Source organism: Macaca fascicularis, chromosome 5 (assembly GCF_037993035.2).
Source record: "Macaca fascicularis isolate 582-1 chromosome 5, T2T-MFA8v1.1".
Lineage (NCBI taxonomy): Eukaryota > Metazoa > Chordata > Mammalia > Primates > Cercopithecidae > Macaca > Macaca fascicularis.
This window is the reverse complement of record NC_088379.1, coordinates 39,736,130-39,748,923: the sequence shown is the minus strand read 5'-3', so window position 1 is coordinate 39,748,923 and position 12,794 is coordinate 39,736,130.

Below are 12,794 nucleotides of genomic sequence, written 5' to 3'. Positions count from 1 at the left end.
ACAAAAGCTCTTCAAGTTACAGGATCACATTCAGGCTAGATTGATCTCTTTAGAAAAAGAATTAACAATCAAAATGAGGCCAATAGCATGTCAAATGAGGATAATGACTATGATCATGTGATTCACTGGGTTCTTAGGCTTCCATAACCTCAGGTGGAGCTCACAAGAACTCAGTGAAATAGGCAGGACGGATATAGATATGTGATCACACAGCTGGTAACAGGACTCAAATCTACACTCAAGGCCAAGCGCAGTGGCTGCCGCCTGTAATCCCAGCATTTTAGGAGGCCAAGGCAGGTGGATCACTTGAGGTCAGGAGTTCGACATGGTGAAACCCCATCTCTACTAAAAATATAAAAATTAGCCGGGCATGGTGGTGGCACCTGTAGTCCCAGCTACTCAGGAGGCTGAGGCAGGAGAATCAGTTGAACCCAGGAGGGCAGGAGTTGCAATGAGCCGAGATCATGCCACTGCACTCCAGCCTGGTTAACAGAGTGAGACCTTGTCATTAAAAAAAAAAAAAAAGTCTACGCGCTCAAGACTCTGTCCCAGGTTCTAAATGCCCCATTTTTTCAATTCCAAAAATGTCTGTCATGACAACATACAAAGCACTTCATTGAAGAGTTAGAAAACGTCTTCTGATTTTTCTTGTGTATTCAATTTTATATGATTTCTTTATTATAAAGCCTTCTGGGCACTAAGGCTTTGTATTTGAGTTTTTTGTTTTGCTTTGTTTGGATTTGATTTTTTTTTTTTTTTTTTTTTTTTTTGAGATGGAGTCTGGCTCTGTCACCCAGATTGGAGTGCAGTGGCGCGATCTCGGCTCACTGCAAGCTCCACCTCCCAGGTTCACGCCATTCTTCTACCTCAGCCTCCCAAGTAGCTGGGACTACAAGCACCCGCTGCCACGCCTGGCTAACTTTTTGTATTTTTAGTAGAGACGGGGTTTCACCGTGTTAGCCAGGATGGTCTCAATCTCCTGACCTCGTGATCCGCCCACCTTAGCCTCCCAAAGTGCTGGGATTACAGGCGTGAGCCACCATGCCGGGCCTTGGATTTGATTTTTTAAGTCATAGGAATTGACATTTTGGCATGGCTGTTTTGATGAAATAACGTTTTGACACCATGACCCTAAAAACAAAATCCATCTTCAGCTTTTTACGAAACTACTAAGTAGGATGACACAGATGTTCTCACTTTATCCTACCTTTTCCTTGACACATTCACCATTTCTGAACCCCCAAGGTCAAAGGGAGGATTAGGTTTAAATATAGAAAGAGACTCAGGAGGCATCCACGAAATGTTTTACTTCAATTCCAAGGTCTAAGCTACTGGACTGGATACAGCCTTTTCTCCTGTCTCCTCTTTTCACTTATTAGTACCCAGCATTCCTGTTTCTAACTCTTCATGCCAATAAACTTGGGGGACAAATGTGATTACCCAAATGATTACCTCTATGAGCAAGTGCCATGGCCTACTAAAATAGGCTGGGTTTGTGGTCAGAACGCCTAGGGGAGAAACCAAGCTTTGCTACTTGCAAGTCATGAGACTTTGAAAAAGATGCCTTTCCTCTCTGAGCACCAGTTTCTTAACTGGTAAAATAGGGATAATAATCCTGACCTCATAAGGTTGTTATAAAAATGAGATTAGTTGGCTGGGTGCGGTGGCTCATGCCTGTAATCTTAGAACTTTGGGAGGCTGAGGCTGATGGATCACTTGAGGTCAGGAGTTCAAAACCAGCTTGGCCATCATGATGAAACCCCGTCTCTACTAAAAATACAAAAAATTAGCTGGGTATGGTGGTGTGCGCCTGTGATCCCTGCTACTCGGGAGGCTGAGGCAGGAGAATCACTTGAACCTGGAGGCAGAGGTTGCCATGAGCCAAGATGGTGCCACCGCACTCCAGCCTGGGTGACAGAGCGAGACTCCATCTCAGAAAAAAAAAAAAAAAGAAGAGTTAATCTAAAAAAGCCTAGTACATTGTTGGCACTCTTATAGACAGTTATTTCCTTTCCCATCTCCTTTTTAAACTCTAGTGCGACTGCATTCCTCTTTGTTAATTCTATCAAGCCTTTCCATTTTAAATCCTTTTATTATTTTTTTAACTCTTTCATTCACTGAAATTTTTTATTCTTTTATTCACCTGTTTATTCCATAAACATTCATTGCTGGAGTGCCAACTATGCAGGATTCACCAGAGAAATAAGTCAAAATTGACCTTCTGCCTTCTGCAAACTCCCAGGCATGATAAGACTGTTTTATGGGAAGGGGACACACCCAGGCTCGAGCCAGAGACCTACAAGATGAATAGGAGTTAGGCAGATGAGTAGGGGGAAAAGGGAGTAGGAAATGCCTGGACCGGGAGGAAAGAACACGGTATCATCAAGTCCACGAAAGCAGTTCAGGGTGGCTGCCTTAAAGGAGAAGGAGAAAGTGTGAAGAAATCCAACCTTTGCACTGTTTAACATTAAATATTGTTCATGGCCCTGCATTAGCTGTGAAAGGAAGAGATTTGGTCCCTATGACAAGGAAGCTGGGGGAGCCAGTAATCACGTAGAAACAACCGTCAATCATCATTCCTCCTTAGGGCTTTCAGGAAGTGATGGAGCCCTGCATTTATCTACACTGCTAAAGCTAGAGCTGCCCGTAGTGAAAAACTCCCTTCCTGCTGCCTTCCTGGTCCCAGGGGGGATGCCTGCCATCTCTGAGCTTGTCCAGCAGTTTGTAGCAGCAATCAAAGCTTTTAGGGCTGCCCACCTGTTTCTTGTGCAGGTCCAGGTTCCAACCTCTGGGACCTTCACCCTTTCCTCTCCAGTCATACAGCAGCTGCTTGTGGGTTTCCCCACTGTCCCTACGTAAACCCCCCACAGGACAGGAATGCAGGCTTCTCAGCAAAGGTGATGGAGGCCTATAGTCCTCCAGATGACCGAGGGTGGATGATGTGGTTTGGCTGTGTCCCTACCCAAGTCTTATCTTAAAGTGTAGCTCCCATAATCCCCATGTGTTGTGGGAGGGACCCGGTGGGAGGTAATTGAATCTCAGGGGCAGGTTTTTCCTATGCTGTTCTCATGATAGTAAGTCTCACGAGATCTGATGGTTTTATAAAGGGCAGTTCCCCTGCACACGGTGCCATGTAAGATGTGCCTTTGCTCCTCCTTCACCTTCCACCATGATTGTGAGTCCTCCCTGGCCATGTGGAGCTGTGAGTCCATTGAATCTCTTTCCTTTATAAATTACCCAATCATAGGTATGTCTCTATTAGTAGCATGAGAATGGACTAATACAGTGGAGGAGAGTCCCAAGTAAAATCTTTAGAGACACATTGACTTCCCCAACAGGATCATATTTCCATGAAACTCCATTCTGCACAGTTACCAGAAACAAAAGCAACACTAAACCCTGCATATGCAAGAAATATGACCTTTGCTAGGCTAATTTTTAGCCACCCTTCTTTCTTGGCTTGTTCTACTTTGTTTGTCAAAAATCTTCATTAATAATTAACCAACCATGAGATTTAAATAACCTTAGTCATTCTGAGGCAGCTAAGAGATGTCACTGAAGCCCAGTTGTTTCTGAGATGACCTTGTTGGGGGTGTGCTGGGTCAAAACATTTGTGCTTCATGGTATTGTGATAACACTGGGCCATGCCAGTCTGGTTTTGCTGGGATTTTTCCTCTCCTTTTTCAGGACCTTTATTCCAAACTGGTAGCACGATGAGATAGTTTTATTTCCATCGACCTCAACAGCCTCACACCTCTAACCCAACTCAAATATGGCCATTTGACCCTTTCTCAATCTTATGTAGAATAAAGCTTTCTAAAGCTATATCTTCCCTGATCTTCATGACAATCCTATAAGATAGTTACAGAAGACATTCTTCTCCCCTTCCCATTCATTCAACAAATATTTTGTTTTTCAAGCATTTATGTGCCAGGCTTTGTGATGGAGCCTAAAGACAAGTTAAGGCCATGACCAGCCTTCCAGAAGGTTTTGCATGGCCCTTTCCAGTGACCACTTCATCAAGGGAAACAGCCAAACCTACAGCATAGATTAGTTTTGCATGCATCATCTTTTCAGACTTGAGCTTGCTACTATTAATACCCCATTTTACAGATAAAAAGCAAGGAGGCGGGGCTGGGCGAGGTGGCTCAAGCCTGTAATCCCAGCACTTGGGAGGCCGAAACGGGTGGATCACGAGGTCAGGAGATCGAGACCATCCTGGCTAACACGGTGAAACCGTGAAACCCCGTCTCTACTAAAAAATACAAAAAACTAGCCCGGCGAGGTGGCGGGCGCCTGTAGTCCCAGCTACTCGGGAGGCTGAGGCAGGAGAACGGCGTGAACCCGGGAGGCAGAGCTTGCAGTGAGCTGAGATTGGCCACTGCACTCCAGCCTGGGCTACAGAGCAAGACTCCGTCTCAAAAAAAAAAAAAAAAAAAAGCAAGGAGGCAGAAAGAGGTTTAATAACTTCTCCTGAGACCACGTCACCGGTGAGTAAGTGAAACAGTGTAGATCTGAGCCTGGAATATCTAACTCTAGAGCTGGGGCCGGGATTGGAGGGATTACAGATCACCCATTTTGTAAGGATGTAGAGTCACTTGTTTGTTCTAGAAGTCACACTGATCGCCTAATAGAGTCACTTTATCATAAAGGACATTGGAGCAAGTGGAAAGGAGAGTTTAAAAATCACACACATTGCAGAATATAGGATGCAAAACTTTCTGAAGTCTGAAGGTCTTAGAGGGTTACCTTTCTACATTTTTTTTTCCCGGTGGCCTCCAAGCCTCTTACATTCCAGCATGTCTTTTATCAACTGTTGATCTCACAAAGGGAAGAAAGAAACAAATTCATTCCCAAGGAGGTGAGTCATGTGGGGCTTTTTGTCTGTCTGTTTGTTTGTTTGTTTGCTTGTTTTCAGACAGAGTCTTGCTCTGTCACCCAGGCTGGAGTGCAGTGGCGCAATCCAGGCTCACTGTAGCCTCAACTTCCTGGGCTCAGGTGATCTTTCCACCTCAGCCTCCTGAGTAGTTGGCACTACAGGCAGGTGCCACCACATCTGGTTAATTTTTTGTATTTTTTGTGGAGACAGGGTTTCACCATGTTGCTCAGGGTAGTCTCGAATTCCTGTGCTCAAGCGATCCTCCCATCTCATCCTCCCATCTCATCCTCCCAAAGTGCGGGGATTACAGGCATGAGCCACTGCGCCTGGCCTCCTGAGTTATGTGTTTTTCATTAAACAAATCCCTTGTCCACTAAGCTAAGGAAGAAAACCCTAACTTTGGAATTTAAGTCCACAGCCAGTCAAATAAAGAGAATGACTTCAAGAGTCAGGAGGTTCTCCACCTGCTCCAGGACACTGTACCACAAAGTCAGCCCAATCTAAGGAGGCTAGCCCAAGCCTTCTGAGTTGCTGAGGGGCCAAATAATTAGACCCTCTGGACCGTTCAATGAATAATATTAACAATTAGTGTCTCAAATAAAAGATAAACGATATAAAATGCTGGAAAGACATGCCAATCGAAGATAATCAGCTAATCCTTGAATAGCATTTCACTGGCCGCAGAAGCCTTTCTAAAGCTCTATCTCCCTTGATCTGCATGACAATCCTACGAGATAGTTACAGAAGACATTCTTCTCCCCTTCCCATTCATTCAACAAATGTTTTGTTTTTCAAGTATTTATGTGCCAGGCTTTGTGATGGAGCCTAGAGACAAAATGGTGAACATGATCTCCATTTTATCAAGGGAGAAATTGAGGCCTAAAAAGGATAAATTACTTGCTCAAGATTACAATGATACTCATATTCAATTCAATTTTTTTTTTTTTTTTTTTTTTTGAGACAGTCACACTTTGTCTCCCAGGCTGGAGTGCAGTGCTCACTCTGACCTCTGCCACCCGGGTTCCAGCAATTCTCCTGCCTCAGCCTCACAAGTAGCTGGGACTACAGGCCTGTGCCACTACACCCGGCTAATTTTCTGCATTTTTAGTAGAGACAGAGTTTCACTATATTGGCCAGGCTGGTCTCGGACTCCCGACCTCGTGATCCACCCACCTCAGCCTCCCAAAATGCTGGGATTACAGGCGTGAGCCGCTGCGCCTGGCCTCTTGCTTCTCTTTAATTTGCCTTCCACACTGAGGCCACAGTGATCTTTCTAAAATCAAATCTGAGCATCAATCACATCACACATCTTTAGCGGTATCCCACTGCTGACTGTACCAAGTCCAGACACTTTAGCTTAAAACACACAAGGCCCTTTATAAACTGGCCTCTGTGCATGTCTTCAGAATTATATCCTGCCAGTTGCATATGGGCAGAACTGATACTCACCCACTATGCACTGGTATGGCCATTTTGGTCACTTACTGCCCATGTTCCTCTGACTGACCAGTGCCGGTCTTGGTTACTGAAAACTTTGATTTTGTTCCTTTCATCTGCTTACCATTCGCTCCCATTATTCCGAACTATTAATATTTGCAGTTCCTTTAAAAAGCTCCCTTGCCTCTAGCAGTGTCCACCCAACAACTCCAACTTATTCATCAAGTATTTATTGAGCACCTACTAGATATATACTTGGGCTAGGCATTGAAGATAGAGAGCTAAAAGTTCTGTCCTCAAGAAGGTACTGGTCTAGTAAGAACACAGACAAGTTAAAAGATCATTGTAAACTAGTGGGAGAAGTGTTAGGGCAGAGATAACTCCTGGTGCTTGGGGAACACAGAGAAGTGATACTTGACTCCAGACTTGGGGTTCAGGGAGCTGCTCCTAGGTCGGGGACATCTAAGTTGAATTCTGAAGGCTCAGACTGGGCGGAAGGAATCTTGATAAAGGGAGCAACGAATCTGTAAAGAACACAAAATAAGCGAAGCCTAGAATGGGAGGTGAGGCTAGTGATATGAGGCTGAAGAGAGTTGTTGGATGGTGTGTGTGGGAGGCAGCTGGTGCATGCTGTGCCCAGTTGGCCACTCAGGTGTAACATTCTATCCTGACCACAGTGAGGAGTCAATGATTGATTTTTTTTTTTTTTTTTTGAGACAACATTTCTCTCCTGTCCCCCAGGCTGGAGTGCAGTGGCATGATCTTCCCTCACTGCAACCTCCACCTCTGGGTTCAAACGATTCTCCTGCCTCAGCCTCCCAAGTAGCTGGTATTAGAGGTGCGTGCCACCATGCCTGGCTAGTTTTTGTATTTTTAGTAGAGAGTAGGTTTCGTCACGTTGGCCAGGCTGGTCTCAAACTCCTGACCTCAGGTGATCCGCCTGCCTCTGCCTCCCAAAGTGCTGGGATTACAGGCATGAACCACTGTGCCCAGCAAATAATTGATTTTCAGCAGAAGAGTGGCGTGATCAGAATTGCACTTGAGAGAGAATGTTCTGGCCATGAGACTAGACTGGAGGGGGAAAATGTTGAAGGGAGGGGACCAGTTAGGCGGCTGTTGCAGAAAGCAGGTGAGAAATTATGCTGGGCTGGACTAAGGTGATAGCAAAGGGACAGGAAATGGACTCAGGAGGTGCTAAGTTAAAGTCGATGACTAGTAAGTGATAGGGCAAAGGGAGGTGGATGAAGAATGACTCCTGAGTTCCTTACCTGGGTAACTGGGCGGATATGGTGCAGTTTTATGGAGCTGACAGTCCATAACACTGCACTAGGCAGTTTGCATGAATTGATCCATTTAATCCTCTTAACAAGTCCATGAATTGACAATATTCTTAACTCCATTTTACAGACTAGGAACCTGAGGCACAGAGAGTTTAAGTAGGTTACCCAAGATTACACAGCTAGTAAGTGGCAGAATCAGGATTTAGACTCATATAATCTGACTACAGAATTCATCCTTTTGTTTTCTTGTCTTTTCTTTTCTTTTCTTTTTGAGACAGAGTCTTGCTCTGTTGCCTACGCTGGAGTACAGTGGCATGATCTTGGCTCACTGACACCTCTACGTCCTGGGTTCAAGTGATTCTCCTGCCTCAGCCTCCCAAGTAGCTGGGATTACAAGCACGTGCCACCATACCTGGCTAATTTTTGTAGTTTTAGTAGAGATGGAGTTTCACCATATTGGCCAAGGTGGTCTTGAATTCCTGACCTCAAGTGATCCACCAACCTTGGCCTCCCAAAGTGCTAGGATTACAAGCGTGAGCCACTGCGCCTGACCCAGAATTCATTTCTTAAACCCCACCACTGGATTGCAATTTACTTAAATGGGGAGTACAGAAAGAGTGGCAAATTTGGTTGAGCATATAACAAGTCCAGTCATACTGGGACATATTGAGACATGTTGAGCTTGAGATGCCTGTGGAAGATCCAGGCAAAGTCTAGAAGGTAGTCGGATATAAGGAGGTGGAGTAAAACTATGAATTTTAAAGTAGGACCCATTTTAACATAAGACAGTATATTATTTTTGGAAAATATAAAAGGATATATTTTTCATTTGCCTTAAATCATGGTGCTCTGAGACTCCCCACACATGACATCAGTGGGATTCAGGGAAGGGTGGCTGCCAGCCAGATGTCTGTCAGCCCTCAGCATTGACCATCAAGTCAGTTTCTGTTCATTCCGTAGTGAGACAATAGTCCTGAGAGTCAGGTCTTATCTAAGGAGAAGAGGAGTTTCTGCATCGTGACAGTTCCCTTTTCAAGGGCCAGTCCTGTCAACTCAGACCATTGAACATTCTCACCATTGGTCAGTAGACAGCATATGGGCACCAGCCACCAGCTAGGCTGATTGATCAGCATCTATTCTGATTGGTGGATTCTGTGTCTTACTGGTAGTTAAATATTTTTAATATCACACACATGTTTGTGCGCACGCACACACACACACACACAGAGAACCCAGGATATGACTAAAGAGACATGCCCATCTAACAGGAAGAAAGGAAGGCAAAATATAGGAGAAAGGACAGGTAGTCAGTGACAAAAGTTCTGGTCCAGAGTCAAAAAAGCTTGACTAGTGGATGAGCGTGGATTTTTTAAATATTTCGGTGCAGAGCAGCAGGATGAGATCATCTAATATCCTTCGTTTATGAAGAGTCAAAGAACATTACAGCCAGTGCGACATTCCTCTCACATGTAATATGGCCCAGAGAGGCAAAATGATGTGTTGAGGGCAGGTGGCTGGATAGATGTGCTCCTGAGATGTGCTGCTGGTTCCTGGATCTCCAAGGCCTTATCATGATGTGTTCCCAAGTGTTCTCTGCCCCTCTCCCCACAACACCCAAACCAGAGGGGAAGGAAGGGTAACCAGGGTGACCCACAGCATAGGTTGCCATGGACATCCAAGGCAGGGGCCTGGTGGAGGATGTGACAGACACCAAAGGTCTTTAGTTCCAACACCACCAAATGCCCTGGTAATCTCTTATGTTGGTGCAAAAGTAGTTGTGGTTTTTGCCATTACTTTTAAAAGCAAATGGGTGGATGAAGAATGACTCCTGAGTTTCTCACCTGGGTAATTAGGCGGCTATGGTGCAGTTTTATGCAGCTGACAGTCCATAACTCTGTGCTAGGTAGTTTACATGAATTGACCCATTTAATTCTCTTAACAATTCCATGAGTTGACAATAATCTTAACTCCATTTTACAGACTAGGAACTTGAGGCACAGAGAGTTTAAGCAGGCTGCCCAAGTTACACAGCTTGTAAGTGGCAGAATCAGGGTTTTAAGCTCATACTTTTAAAGGCAAAAGCCGCAATTATTTTTGCACCAATCTGATAGAAAGATGGGGCCAAACTCCCCATGCCGGGCTAAAAAAACTTAGTGCAGCTTCACTGGCCATAGACTTCATTGAAAGGCACTAGGACCAAAGCACCCAGGAACTGGATTAAATCATCTCACTGCATCAGAAACCAGCAGACTCACGGACCAGCCTGAAGATGCAGAGCCCCTCACCTCCTGCCACGATGCTATCTAAGCTCCCTGCAAACACGGCACCATCTTGGGGAGGAAGAGCAAGAGGGGAGGAATAGCTCTGGCAGGGAGGTGAACTAAATTGATTGAATATTTACTGGAAGGAAACTTTTTAATCTGAAAGAGATTATTATAGACTAAAAGAGCGCTAGGTACCTTCAATGGCAAGACCAGGTGTTGCTATTATTCTGGCTATCCAGGAAAACAAAGATGTAAACTGTTATATTAAACAAAGGAAACTATATTCATTTTCAATATTGAGTGCATATTTCTGATTCTATTATAGTAAGGAAAACGCCATCCCTTCTGACATTTCCTTTCATAGGTAGAGTAAGGAGTTCAATTAATACAACTCTGACCCTTCGTCTGCCGCCTTTTTCTTTTCACTCTTGGACCGATAGACTTTCATATCCGATTGAAAAATCTGAGAATGTCTGGACGTTCTTGGTTATGCAAGTCCCTCTTCTTCTTGGGGGAAAGTCTAACAATAGATGGGTTCCCCTCTGTTTTTCCCTCTCCTAATCCTCTCAAGCCCAGTGTTCTGACTGAATGGGGCAAATCTGCTTAATTTGGGGGCTCATCTAGCAGGCCCGTTTTGCTCCAATATAAGCTAAGTCCTCCAACCCCCTCCAATCTCCTCCATCAGTAAGAAACATGATACATTACCCATTCTTAATTATTTATTTTTTATGTAGAGATGGGGTTTCGCCATGTTGCCCGGGCTGGTCTAGAACTCCTGGGCTCAAGCAATTCACCCACCTCGGCCTCCCAAAGTGCAGGGGTGAGCCACTGCGCCTGGCCCATTTATTTTTTTAATTGAGGTAAAATTAACATGACATAAAATTTGCCATTTTAATCATTTTACAGTATACAATTCAGTGGTTTTTATTATATTTACACTGTTGTGTAACTATCATCACTACATAATTCAAGACCGTTTTCATCACCTGTCTGCAAAAACAAACAAAAACACCAAAAACCAAACTCATTAAGCAGTCACTCCCCATATCTTCTATTCCCAGCTCCTGGAAATCATGAATCTGCCTTCTGTCTCAATGACTTGCCTATTCTGGATGTTTCAAGTAAATAGAATCATACAACATGTGGCCATTCACGACTAGCTTCTTTCATTTAGTGTCATGTTTTGAAGTTTCATCAATATTGTTGCAGGTATCAGTACTTCATTTCTTGTTATGTGTGAATAATATCCACTGCATGGACATGCCACATTTTGTTTCTCAGTTCCACAGTTGATAAATATTTGTATTGTTTCCACTTTTTGTAAAAAATAATTTTTTTTACAAAAAATATGTAATTTGGCCAGGCACAGTGGCTCATGCCTGTAATCCCAGCACTTTGGGAGGCCAAGGTGGGTGAATCACTTGAGCCAAGGAGTTTGAGACCAGCTGGGCATAGTGAGATCCCATCTCTACAAACAATGCCAAAATTAGCCAGAAGGAGTGTCATACACCTGTTGTCCCAGCTACTTGGGGAGCTGACGTGGGAGGATCACTTGAGCTCAGGAGGCTGCAGTGAGCTGAGATCAAGCCACTGCACTCTAGCCTGGGTGACAGAGCCAGACTGTCTCAAAAAAAAAGTGACTTTTTTCCACATTATTCATAGCTATTATGAATAATGAACACCTGCTTTCATTTATCTTAGACATATATGGAAGTATACAATTGCTAGGCCCTATGGTAATTCTGTTTAACTTTCAAGGAACTATCAAACTGTTTTTCACAGCTTCTGCACAATTTTAGCTTCCCATCAGTGGTATAAAAGGGTTCCAATTTCTCCATATTCTTGCCTACACTTGTAATTTTCCATTAAAACAAAGTTTAGCCAACCTAGTGAGTATGAAATAATATCTCATAGTGGTTTTGATTTGCATTCCCCTAATGACTAATGCTATTGAGAATGTTCTTATGTGCCTACTGGCCATCCTATGTATTCTTTGGAGAAATGTCTGCTTATCTTCTTTGATTACTTGGTTTGGGTTGTCTGGATACCAAACCCATGTCAGATACATGATTTGCAAATATTTTCTCCCATCTATGTGTTGTCTCTTCATTTTCTTGATTATGTCCTTTGATACACAAAAGTTTTTAATTTTTATGCAGTCCACTTTATCATTTTTTTTTTGTTCCTTTTGTTTGTTTGTTTGGTTGGTGGTTTTTTGGTTTGTTTTTTTTTGTTTGTTTGTTTGTTTTTGAGACAGGGTCTCACTCTGTCACCCAGGCTGGAGTGCAGTGGCACAACCTCAGCTCACTGCAACCTCCACCTCCCAGGCTCAGGCGATCCTCCCACATCAGCCTCCTGAGTAGCTGGGACTACAGGAACACGCCACCACACCTGGCTTTTGTTTTCTTTGTATTTTTTTATTTTTTTTATTTTATTTTATTTTTTTTTTTGGAGACGGAGTCTCGCTCTGTCGCCCAGGCTGGAGTGCAGTGGCCAGATCTCAGCTCACTGCAAGCTCCGCCTCCCGGGTTCACGCCATTCTCCTGCCTCAGCCTCCCAAGTAGCTGGGACTACAGGCGCCCACCACCTCACCCGGCTAGTTTTTTTTGTATTTTTTAGTAGAGACGGGGTTTCGCCGTGTTAGCCAGGATGGTCTCGATCTCCTGACCTCGTGATCCGCCCGTCTCGGCCTCCCAAAGTGCTGGGATTACAGGCTTGAGCCACCGCGCCCGGCCGTTGTTTTCTTTGTAGAGACAGGGTTATGCCATGTTGCCCCGCCTGGTGTCAAACTCCTGGACTTAAGCAATCTACCTACCTCAGCTTCCCAAAGTGCTGGGATTACAGGCATGAGCCACCACACCCAGTCTTTTTTTGCTTCTTGTACTTTTGGTGTCACATCTAAGACTCCATTGTCAAATCCAAGGTCATGCAGAT